Below are 13,131 nucleotides of genomic sequence, written 5' to 3' on the forward strand. Positions count from 1 at the left end.
TTCCTAAGAATAAGGACATTTTCCTATATAACCACAGTACAGTTGTAAAAATTAAGAATATCCTTTTCAACAAAATACTATTATATAACTCACGGTGCATCTAGGATCACACGTGCATTTGGTTGTCATGTCTTTTTAAAATTTCCTTCAATCTGGAACATTTCTTCAGTTTTTAATGACTTTGAAGAGTTCAGGCCACATATTTTTAGACTTTCATCAATTTGGGTTTTCCTGATATTTCCTAATTATTGATTCAGTTTACACATTTTTGGCAGACATACCACAGAAGTGATGTTGTGTCCTTCTCAGGTGCATCATACTTGGAGGCTTGTCACGTGTGTTTGTGCCGTTTTGATGATGTTGTCTTCGATCATTTAGTTAAGGTGATCTCTGCCAAGTTTCTCCATTGTTTTCTCCATTGTAATTAGTAAGTGATTTGGGGAAGGTACTTTAAGACTATGGAAATATCCTGTTTGTCAACACACTTTCACCCATGAGTGCTGATCCGCAGGTGTTTTCTTGACTAAATCAGTTAACTATAATGTGTGCTTAGTGGTGATTTTCTAACTCCAAGGTATATTCTACAGAAGGGAAGAGTTTTCCAATTCTTCCTTATATACTTTCTTTTATTTATATTTTATATTCTGTAATGAAGTTTAATTCTTCATAATTATTTATTCTGATTTTCCAATTGTCCCAGATTTGACTTGTGAGAATTTCTTGAAGCTGGGGCCTAAGTCCTTTTGACTTAGCCCCATCATTTTAAAATGCCTTATTCCTCCCCAAGAAAAAAAATGTTGTCACCTTGAATTCCGTATACTTTTTTTTTTTTTTAATTTATTTATTTTTGGCTGTGTTGGGTCTTCGTTTCTGTGCGAGGGCTTTCTCTAGTTGTGGCAAGCAGGGGCCACTCTTCATCGCGGTGCGCGGGCCTCTCACTATCGCGGCCTCTCTTGTTGTGGAGCTGGAGCACAGGCTCCAGACGCGCAGGCCCAGTAGTTGTGGCTCACGGGTCTAGTTGCTCCGCGGCATGTGGGATCCTGCCAGACCAGGGCTGGAACCCGTGTCACCTGCATTGGCAGGCAGATTCTCAACCACTGCGCCACCAGGGAAGCCCCCCTGTATACTTTTAAGTCTTCTCCCTGTGTTCACGTTATAATATGTCAGGATAATTTTTCAACATTTTCACAGTTTCAGTGGACTTTCTGAGAGTGAATTTTGTGTCACTCTTAGGACCTTTGTTTTCTTCTTCTCTCTCCCTCAGTTTCTAGACCCTTTAGATAGATCACTGTAATACATATAGTGGGAGCTTGAAAGGTAGCTCTGTTAGAAATTGGTGTTTAATTATCTGTTTACAGGTAATCTGACATTTTTATTATCCTCCAACTTCCAGTTATGCTGAAGGCCTAGGATTTGTGTGTTTTTATTTGTATTTGTTGGCCGTATATTTTACAGCGTGTGTGAAGAGTTTCAGATTTAGGTGGCTGCTGTTACCACAATTATCCCAAATTACAGGTCCATGTTTTTTAAGCATTCTACAAAACATATTGATATTTTAAGTTATTTGCAATATGCCATGATATAACCAGAATGTGTGGGTTACATTGTTTTACCTTTAGTGGTCACTGTTCTCTTAATCTAGTTTATTTAATTAAATTAAAGGTTTTTTCTTTATCATTATAATTATTTTGTCGAATAGTACACCTATCAACCCAGGAGGTATCTCTCTGAAAGATGTGTCCATTGTAAATGAAAAATCATGATTTGAGATGATTAATGCTTATGACTATGTACCAGTCAACTGTGTTTTAAAATTTCTCCTTTAGCTTTAAAAATTATCAAATATATATTTAAATACCCGGAATTTCAAGCCCATGAAATTTTAAATTGTATATGTAGGTTAAAATAAGGTCATCAATAACGCCTGATTAGGAGAGTATAGTGAAATGTAGTTAGAAGCAGTCACTTCAACTAATGAAATATGCTCTTGGAGGATAATTAATATTATTCTTCCTGTTTCACAGCAAAGAGGTCTGATAGTAGTTGGTAGGTAAAGGGGTTTTTTGGATCAGGAGCAAATCTCTCTGGTGCTTGACAACTGCAGAGTAGAAGACAATTTGCAAAAGTAGGAATTAGATGAGTGCAGGAGGCATGTCCCATGTGAGACTGGCAACCATTTCTCTGCTCTCTGGAAGCTGTGAACCCAGCCTTAAGACCTTAAGATATCTTTGCTCTTTCAAAAAAAAAAAAAAAAGAAATTAGAACTCTTATGAGAAATCTCTTGCTTTTGAATATTTTTTAACATGCCCCAGTTTGCAACTTCTGCCCTGCAGGAGGTGTAGGGGCTAGTAGGTGTTGTAGTGGAAGAAACTGGGGTCGGAAAAGCTGGCTCTGAGTCCAGCATCACCCCTATTAGCTGTGTCAAATTGGGGAAGTCATGGAATTAGTGTTAGCTTCAGTTCTCTTGCCTAAGAGGATGACTATACTAAAGCATGAAGAAATACACAGACCTGCTAATTGTTATAACTTTATAATTCTATTGAAATTATGTGTGGACATGAGTTTGTATCTTCTATTAAGCTCTGAGTTTTAAACTTAGAAAAATGAAATTTATAAAAATACATGGTTTCTTCAAAACTTTTTGACTTACTTTTGACCTTTAACTATAAATTCGCTAACTATCTCTAGTTTCCTACTTTTGAGAAGCTCTCTGTTGAGGATTAGTAAAATCATTCATTCCTGTACCAGGTAGAGGCCAGTGCCATCCTTTTGTCTTACACACACTAGAGGAAGATAAATTAATTAGATGTTCGACTCAGAATGCCTGTTCTGCTGTTGAACTGTTGATTTGGTAAACTAGTATTTCTGCTTAGTCCTATAAACAACTAAATATCTGGGCGGAAATTCTGCTGGTTGCTGAAAACTAATGTCTCTCTAAAGATGCTTGCTACTTTGTATTGTCCATAGTGTGTTTAATCTGTCTGAAACAACATGTTGTACTTTGAAGGGTTACTTTAATTATCATTACGTTGTGTTTTGTTTTGTTTCATTTGAACAGTTCTTTTATAAAACAGTATACCCAGAAGCATAAAATTCACTTAAGCTGAAATATTTTGCACTTTGAAATTACTGTGCTTTCCCTAACACCTCTCCCCTAAAACGAACACATTAATTAATGAAATCTGATTAAATAACTTTCTCCTTATAATTGGCCTTCTGAAAAAAAAAAGAAATGAATGTCTATTTTTGTGAGGTGTGCAAGTGGCATGCCTGCATTTTTCTCAGTATATTGTTTTCAATTAGAATTGAAACGCAGTTACAAAGTGAATTGGTGTAATTCTCTGCATAAATCAAGCAAAATTCTCCTCCGACTCTGATCTTCATATATTAGACAAAAGTACATTTGTAAAACTTGAATTATGTAATAACTACCTAAAATCTCCAACTAAATTTACTTATAAATATCTCATTTTTGAATTGCTTTTATGTTATTCTGGCTTGTTCTGGGGGCCTGTGTTTTTTGCCCCCAGAACATTGGAAGCCAACGTGCAGATTCATCTTAAGAGTGTCCTCCTTGACTGATGTATAGAATGTTTGCATATAGTTGGGAACATTTCTGTTCATCAGCCCATTATAATATACTAGATGTATAATCTATATTTTGCAAAAGCTCATTTCGGTATGTTAAAATATGTGGTGTCTAAGTGAGTGTTGTTCTGGATTAGTTTTTCTGTGACCTTGGCAAATTGCTTACTCTTTTGCATTTCTTTCTTTTCACAGATGCATTTTGTAGGAGTATTTTGAGGATGAATGTTTGCAAATCATTTTGAAATTGCCAAGTGCCACATACAGTAAGTAATATGTATTTTTATTTTTCCACTCAATTGCAGTCATGCTGAATAAATTTGGCAGACAGTCAGGAAGAATACATTTCTATTTACAGTTCTTGATATTTGTGAATACTGAGGAAAAATGTATATAAAAGATAAAGATTTGAGCTATTTGCTAGTCTGAATTAAGTTGTATAATTTCAAGATTTCTAATGACTGATTTTACATTTGTTCTATGTACATAACTGGTACATAATATTTATCACTTTTTATTTAAGTGAGTTTTTTTCCTTTTAATCATAAGTTGACAAGCATGAAGAAAAATTAGTGTTATTAGCCAGTGTTGCTATGGAGATTTTAAATAGGAGTACAGAATTAAATATTTGGATTTGCTGAGGATTAAGATTTGCTGTGTATCAGGCATTTATATATTTTGTCCTAATTCTCCCCAAAATATTTTAAGATTACTATTTTTATTCCCATTTTATAAATGAGAAAACTGAGATCCAAGAAGTTTTAATAACTTGTTCAATATCTATTCAAAGTGAAGACCTGGGCTTTGATCAAAACACACAGCTTTTCAAAAAATATTACCTTCACCAACAACTTAGAAAAAGTTAAATTAATTTTATTTAAGAGCCTGAATATTTAAATATTTATTTAATATTTAATAAGAATACAAACATTTTCTAATTATTTCTTTGGATTTTTGTTTTGCTTAAGCAGTATCATGGAAATGTTGCAAATTTTTTTTCTGTATCGTCTGTCATGTCATTGCTTCCATTTCAAATGATGCTTTCAATTCCTGACTTGGATGGCTTTGAACTAGTAGGAAATAAGTGAAAATGTTAATTCTGAAAGAAAGTTAATGAATCACCTAAATTATTCTTTGATGAGAAGTGTTTAGAATTAGAGTTCTGAAATTCTCTAAAAGTCATCTTTCATTTATTAAAAAAAGCAAATGCTCTTACATTATCATTTTAAAGTTGGAAGGAACCATAGGATCATAGAGTCCTAGCCTCTGCATGCCCAAATTCCTTGTTTGATGAATTGGGATAATCTGGAGGACAATTCTAAATTAAAATTTCCAAAAAATGTAGAGGCAATGATGTCAGTATTGATGTTTGTACATTGTCTCCCAGTATAACTACTTCAAAAAAAAAAAAACAAAACCAGGTGGCATAGTGTAGTGTTTTAAGAATTTTGACTCTGGATTCAGACTTCCTGGGTTTAAATTCTGGATTTATCTCTTTTTAGCTGTGTGACTTTGAATAAATTACTTTAAAATGTCTCTTTAAAATGGACATAAGATTAGGAACTACTGAATTTGTGGTGAGTTAATACATGTAAACTATAGCACAATTCCATCTACATAGTTAATGCTCGATTAATGTTCATGGTTATTAAATTGGAATTGATTCATTTGGATATTTCAATTCAAGTATGTTTGTTAATAAGCATCATAACTTCATGATCACGTCATATAAAATATACAACAAAGGTACTCAGTGAATACTGTTGATTGATACGCTCAAAAAGAAACTAAACTTCAGCTTTCTTCATACACAAATCAAGATGCTCTTAGTGGATGCTTTTCCTCCTTGAACTCTTAGTGAAGAAACAAACTATTTAGTCAAACAATATGTATATCCTATTATGTGGTGATTGCAAATCTAGACTGAAAGTGTGTTTGTGTGCTTTTTGGAGAAAAGAGGGGGAAGTTGTGTGCTTATGGAATCTGAAATGCTTGTTTTGAAGGAAGCCAGGCAAACTTATAGATACAGAATAAAGAGAATTGTTAAAATGATTGTCAAATAATTTGGAGGAACAACCTCATCCAATGTTTTGTTAAACGATTCATGGAAATTGAAGGGATGTGGGCAAGAAAAAATATATGTTAAGTATCGACTCTATCCCATGCACTTTGCATTCAACATCTAAGTTAATGTAAGCAATAATATCATGAGGTAGATATGATATTATCTCAATTTTCATGTGAGGAAAATGCACCACAGAAAGTTTAAATCTATCATTCATGGGAATGAAGCTTGAGGTTTATCTAACTTTTTATTGAAGCATAATTGACATAAACGTTGTGTTAGTTTCAGGTGTACAACATGATTCAATATTTGTATATATTGCAAAATGATCAGCACACAAAGTCTAGTTAACATCTATAACCACATATCCTTATACATTTTTCTTCTTGTGATAAGGACTTTGAACATCTACTCTCTTAGCAAATATCAAATATGCAATACAATATTATTAATTATAGTCACCATGCTGTACATCACATCCCCATGACTTTTTATTTTATAACTGGAAGTTTGTACTTTTGACCCCCATCACCCATTTCACCCACCCTTCACCCTCTCCTTTGGCAACCACCAATCTGTTCTCTGCATCTGTGAGCTTGGGGTTTTTGTTTGTTTTAAAATTCCACATGTAAATGAGATCATATGGTATTTAGCTTTCTCTGTCTAACTTATTTCACTTAGCATAATGCCCTCAAGGTCTGTTCATGTTGCAAATGGCAAGCTTTCATTCTTTTTCACAGCCGAATAGTATTCCATTGTGTGTATATATACATCTTCTTCATCCATTCACCCATTAGTGGACACTTAGGTTGTTTCCATATCTTGATCATTGTAAATAATGCTGCAGTGAACATGGGGGCACATATATCTTTTCAAGTTAGTGTTTTCATTTTCTTCTGATAAATACCTTGAAATTGAATTGCTGGAGCATGTGGTAGTTCTATTTGTAATTTTTTGAGGATCTCCCATACTATTTTCCACAGTGTTTGCACCAATTTACATTCCCACCAACTGTGCACAAAGGTTTCCTTTTCTCCAGATCCTCACCCACATTTGTTATTTCTTGTCTTTTTGACAATAGCCATTCTAATATGTGTGAGGTAATATCTGATTGCCGTTTTGATTTGCATTTCCCTGATGATTAGTGATGTTGAGCATCTTTCATGTGTTTGTTGACCATCTGTATGTCTTCTGTGGAAAAATGTCTAATTTGAATCTTCCACCCATTTTTTTAGAGGTTGATCTAATTCTAAAGCTTCTTTTCTTTATCCTCTTAACCTGATGTTGAGCACTGAAATTGTGACTGATCTTTCTTTTATTTGCCTAAAAACCTTACTCTCAAACCTCAGATCATAGATATTAATTCTTTAGTAAATAAGTAGTTGATAATTGAATTTCAACTAAATAAATGACAATTGCTTTATATTAAGTGTTGGTAGGACCACTCAGCAACCCAAAACTTATTACCTTGAAAAAAGTGCTGTTTGAGTACAGAAAACTTGAAAAATACCAAAGTTTCTTCCCTAAGGCCAGAGATCATATCTTATGCTTCTATTAATCTTACTTCTTAGAATCTGAAGTGACTGAACACACCTTTTTCTTGCAGTTCTTCAGCCACTTCATGCAATGCTGAGAGGTTTGAAGAGTCCAGCTTGACTTAATCATTCTCCTCCCTAGTCATCATTTTCAGGAGTGTCCAAACTCAGGGACATCCTTAACAACATACCAGCCACACTGATACTTTCCTTTTCGCTCTTTGGTGATCTTCATCTTCTTCCATTTCAGTCATCCATCAATCCCAGTCCCTTTACACATCACTTCTTGAAACAAACCATTAGCAACATTCTACCTCAGGTATATTTTCAAACTTACTAGTATACAAAATATTATTGCTCTAAAAATGAATGGGTCAAGTCTTTGGTTGTTCTCACACTACTCTTGGTTTTGAGCCTGAAGGACTTATGGAATTCTCCTACTTCCAATTTCCAGAGTTGATCTCTGAAAGACAAAGCTAGTGATTACATTTAATAATTCTATTTCACTCAATTCAATAAATACTTATCACATGCTGCCATAATATGAGAGGCACTGTGTTGGTTAAGTATGAGAGCAGGTGGGAGGGAGAGACAAAAATGACTTTCAAGAAAATTCTGTCTTCAATTTGAGGAAATAAGATATGCCCAGGCCTAAATAAAGCAGAGGATGTGGTATTAGTTTATGATATCATCAAAATAGTCTAAACTAGTCAAATTAATAAAGTCATTTCAAATAACTTGAGAAATAATAAGGTTATATTAATGTATACATATATATGAAAAATAAAGCATTAGAAGAGATTTATGAAAGGAGATACAATTCTAAACTGCATTCATTCAAAGTTTCACCATGGAGATTGCATTTGTGCTAGATCTTTATGCAGGTGGAAAATATTAACAGAAAAATCAAGGAAATGACATATCCAGGGTTAGAGGTGAAAAGGTATACTTCACATTCAATGAATGGTCAATTAATTAGTTTGACAACAGAATAAGTTTCTTGTCTTGGACTGAAAACAGAAAACACTGGAAAATAAGGTTGGAGCTAGTTTGTAGGAAATACTGATCATCAGAATAAGAAATTTGAATTTACTAGGCAATTGACAAAACAAAGAGAATATTTTGTAAGACCAATCCTGTGAACAAAAGTTTCTTATTTGAATATTAATCTGGTGTTGTCTTCACGAAGGAGTCCAGTCGTAGTCAAGAAGAACAATTTATAGGAAAATGTAGCACTATAAGAATGAAGGAATGAAGGTGAGAGACCTAGGTCATAGCAGTGGGAATGGAGAGAAAGGAATAGATGTGGGTGAGATTTTGAAGGCAATAGGTCAGGAAGTAATAATAGTAATTAACACTTGTGTAGCATTTACTATGTACTTGGCTCTGTTTTAAATGATTTACATTTATTATTTAACTTAAACTTGAAACAACCGTGAGCAGTAGACGCTAATGTCATCCCCATTTGCACAATAGAAACTGAGGCAGAATTAACTAAGTAAATTGTCCCAGTTCAAATAACTAGAAAATAGCAAGGCTGATACTCGAGCCCATTCAGTCAAACTCCAAAGGATCCATAGTTCACCACTACATATCATTCCTCTAAAAAATAACTGAGATTTCCAGGTTGACTGAACTGGAAAATGATGTTACCAATAATCAGAGAAACATATTTTTTTTTTAAGAGTTTTCCCTTTGTTTAGTTAAGTCTTTGGTAGGGAGAAAACTCTTCTGACCTTTGGGGAAAAATATCCCTGTAGCTGGGATGAATCTTCTATACATATGCACTTCTATGCTGGGCAACAGGAACAGTGTAATTTATGATATTGCTCAATTATAAATGAGGTAAGTAAATATGTCATCTTAATGTGATTTGTCTCCCTTCCTTAGCAGAGCTTACAATGAAACAAGGATAGAGTGCTAAATTAAAGATTTAATATCTTGTATCCATGAAAGATTAGTATTTCAGACTTAGTTTACCTATCATACTAAACTGTAATTTTGACAAGAGAAGAAAACTAACACCTAGCATAGGGAGTATCTCTCTTTTTCTATATTGGAGACATAGTAGAATGCATGGGTTCAGATCTTAAAATGAGACCTCTGTAGCTGTGTAACATGTAAGCTCTCTCTGCCTCAGTCTCTTCACCTCTGAAATGTGACAGTAATAGTACTATGTCTTCTGAAAAGTGTAAAGATCAAATGAGATAAGGTACTTACAGTGGCTCCTAACACAGTAAATTCTCAGTAGATGTTAGTTATATTCATTGAACTTTGTCTCATATACAGTTGACCCTTGAACAACATGGGAGGGAAGTTAGGGATGCCCACTCCTGTGGAGTCAAAAGTACGCTTACTGCTATCTCTGCCTTAAAAATAAAGGAATTGATAAATGATTCAACCAAAGGCAGGAAGCTGAAACAGTTTGGATAGAATCAGGACTCAAACACTAGTTCTTTTGATTTTACATACTGTGATCTCTAATGAAACACAAACTCTTCCCCACACTTAGTTAAAGAAAATACAGGTACTATATTTATTGAAAAAAATCCATGTATAAGTGGACCCACATAGCTCAAACCCATGTTGGTTAAGGGTCAACTGTATCATAATTTTTAATTTGTAAAATTTAATTACAGAATTATTGCCATTTTAAACATTTTTTACTGTGAATTTTTATACATTAATCACACAAAACAATAATTTTTATAAGCAAAGACCCATGCATCCATCATACAGATCCAGAAGTAGAACATTTTCTGCATTCCAGAAACGCTGCTTTTACTTCTCCTAAAGATTAACCCCCCCTTCCATCAATTCCCTGACAGATAACATTTTTGTGACCTTTGCAGTAATCATTTCCTTGCTTTTCATTAGAGTTTTAACCTTTCATTATGTGTCGCTAAATACAGAATTTTAATTTAGCTTGATTTTTGAATTTACATAGATAATAGTCATATAACATGTATTCTTTTGTGTTTGGTTTCCTTTCCTGAACATGTATTTCTACGTTTCATTAATTTTTTTATGTGGTTCATTAATTCTCATTGCTGTATGGTATTCCATTGTATAAAAATACTACATAGTATTTATCCACTGTGTTGTTGATGGACATTTGGGCTGTTTCTAGGTTTGGGCAATTATGAATAATGCTACTATGAACATTCTTTTAAATGTTTCTTGCTGCACATGTACATGCATTTCTATTGGATATATACTTGCCAGTGAAATTGCTGTTACATTTTATGCAAATTTTCAATTTTAGTAGATATTGCCATACAGTTTTCCATAGTAGCTATACCAATTACACTCCAGTCAGTAGTATATGAGAATTCATAACTGTTTCATCCTTACCAGTACTTGATTTAATCAGTCCTTCTAATTTTAGCCATTCTGATGAAAGTATAGTTTACATTTCCTTGTTGAATAAGGCGGTCATGCTATGTGGTTTAATTGCCGTATGTTTATTATTACTTATAAATTGTTCAGGTGCTTTTGCTTATTTTTCTATTGTGGTGATTTTTAAAATTGTTAATATGCAGAAATTAGTTATATTTGTATTAAGAACCCCCTATAAATTAAATGTTGCAAATACCTTTTCCCTCTCTGTGACTTGCTTTTTCAATTTCTTAATGGAGTTTTTGATGAGGAAAACTTTTTAAGTTTAATCTTGATTATATTTTTGCCTCTTTGCATTTAGATTATTCCAGTTCAGTTGATTTTCATGAATGGTTTGAGGTAGAAGTGAAATCCTATTTTCCTTTCAAATGGATATCTAGTTGTTACAGAATCATACTGAAAATTCTCTCCTTTGCCTACTACTCTTCATTGCCAACATCATAAATTAAATGTCCATATGTCTATGTTTTGGGGGCAATTATTCTTTTTAATTGGTCTTTTAGTGTCTTCTTACTACTTATGACACTATTTTAACTATGGCCACTTTTTCATTATTCTTTTTTTAAATTTTTATTTATTTATTTATTTATTTATGGCTGTGTTGGGTCTTCGTTTCTGTGCGAGGGCTTTCCCTAGTTACAGCAAGTGGGGGCCACTCTTCATCGCGGTGCGCGGGCCTCTCACTATCGTGGCCTCTCTTGTTGCGGAGCACAGGCTCCAGACGCGCAGGCTCAGTAATTGTGGCTCACGGGCCTAGTTGCTCCGCGGCATGTGGGATCTTCCCAGACCAGGGCTCGAACCCGTGTCCCCTGCATTGGCAGGCAGATTCTCAACCACTGCGCCACCAGGGAAGCCCCCATTATTCTTGATATCTATTAAAACACACTCTCTGTCTGACTTACTTCACTTAACATAATACCCTAAAGGTTCATCCATGTTGTCAAAATATATGTGGAATATAAAAAATAAATAAATAAATACATGAACAAACCAAACCAAAACCAAACACATAGTTACAGAGAACAGAGGGGTTACCAGAGGGGAAGAGGTAGAAGGTGAAATGGGGAAAGGGGGTCAGCAGTACGGTGACTTACGGAAAGTAAAATTTATTGGTGGTGAACACACTGTAGTGTATACAGAAGTCGAAAAACAATACTGGGCACATGAAACATATAATTTTACATACCAATTAAAAAATATTCTCCCACAGTATTTTTATTCAAGGAATCTTGACTTTGCCTTATTTCATATAAATTCTAGAATTACTATGTCAAATTTGACAAAAACGTTAGGATTTTAGTTGGGATTACATTCAATCTATTGCTAAATAAATTCTTAAAGAATTGGCATAATTACAATGTTGACTTCTTTAATCTATGAACATATACAAAGTACATACTTTATATATTTAGGTCTTTTTAATTTCTCTCAATTATATTTTCTGGCTTTCTGCATAGAGGTCTTATTCATTGTGGTTAATTTGTTCCTAGAAGTTTTACACGGCTTAATATTATTATGTATTATATATTTTTTAAAACTTAATTTTCTTTCTCTTCCTCATATAAAGAGATGTAATTTTTATATTGACCTTGCATACAGCAGGTTGTAGACTCACTTATTAATTTTAATAGTTTTTGAGTGGATTATTTTGGATTTTCTACACAAAGAACTATGTTGTCAGTGATCAAAGATAATATTATTTAATAGTTTTCAAATTTTATACTTTTACTTTTTTTTCATATCTTATTGAATTAGCTAGAATGTTCAGAACAAGACTGAATGAAAGTGGGAAGAAGAGTGGAAATTCTGTTGTTATTTCCAAATCAAAGGGAATACTGTCACCATTTTGCTATTAAGCATGATGTTTATTGTAATGGATTTTGTAAATATCATACATTAGATTGAGAAATTTATTTTTATTCTGATTTTGTTGGGATTTTTAATCATAACTGGGTTTTGCATTTCATCAAGTGCTTCCTCTGTATCTATTGAGATTATCGAATGATTTTCCTTTTTTTCTTTGTTCATCTAACAGTTTATACGGATGGGTGTTTTTTTTAAAGACTTCCAGTTCCAGCAGCAGTGCTGCTGCTTCCTTGTGCTTAGTGTGGGTCCTAGAGGGCCAGAGGATTTTTCTCGGCCTCTGTTCTCTACCCTCCTACGCTTGCAAAATGCAGGAAGCCTCGTGTCACATCTTGTACCTCCCCAGGGTAGACTGCTGGTGCTTGTTACTTGGCGCTGTGCTCCTGGTGGGAGCGGAAAAGCTCTGGGTTACTTTGCTCCAGTCTTAATCTTACAATGTCCTGTGCATCTGGGCCTTAGTTGTGTGGCTTTTTCAGTATTCCTACCCATTCCTCTCATCATGCTCACCTTCTTCCTGGATTCTGGGGTTATTTGGTGAGAGAAAGTGTCCTGCTCTTCCCCCAGTGGGAACAGATCTCTGCGTTGCGTTAGGGTGAGATTCTGGGCTCAAGAGTGTTACCTGCTCCTCCAGCAGGGCCTGATGACTTTTGCTTCTACCTCTTTCCCAGAGACTGTGCATCTTTT

The 13,131-nt window shown here is 34.3% G+C and overlaps 1 protein-coding gene across 5 annotated transcripts in view; it reads left to right on the forward strand.

The window, feature by feature from the left end:
• Positions 1-13,131, forward strand: part of GALNT13 (polypeptide N-acetylgalactosaminyltransferase 13) — a 574,171-nt gene that overhangs the window by 31,331 nt on the left and 529,709 nt on the right. For all 5 annotated transcript variants that reach the window (XM_057551814.1, XM_057551815.1, XM_057551817.1 and 2 more), the window contains exon 2: positions 3,781-3,851. The gene's annotated coding sequence lies outside the window, so the exon portion shown is untranslated. The remainder of the gene's footprint in view (positions 1-3,780; positions 3,852-13,131) is intronic.

This window comes from Balaenoptera acutorostrata, chromosome 8 (assembly GCF_949987535.1).
Source record: "Balaenoptera acutorostrata chromosome 8, mBalAcu1.1, whole genome shotgun sequence".
Taxonomy (NCBI): Eukaryota; Metazoa; Chordata; class Mammalia; order Artiodactyla; family Balaenopteridae; genus Balaenoptera; species Balaenoptera acutorostrata.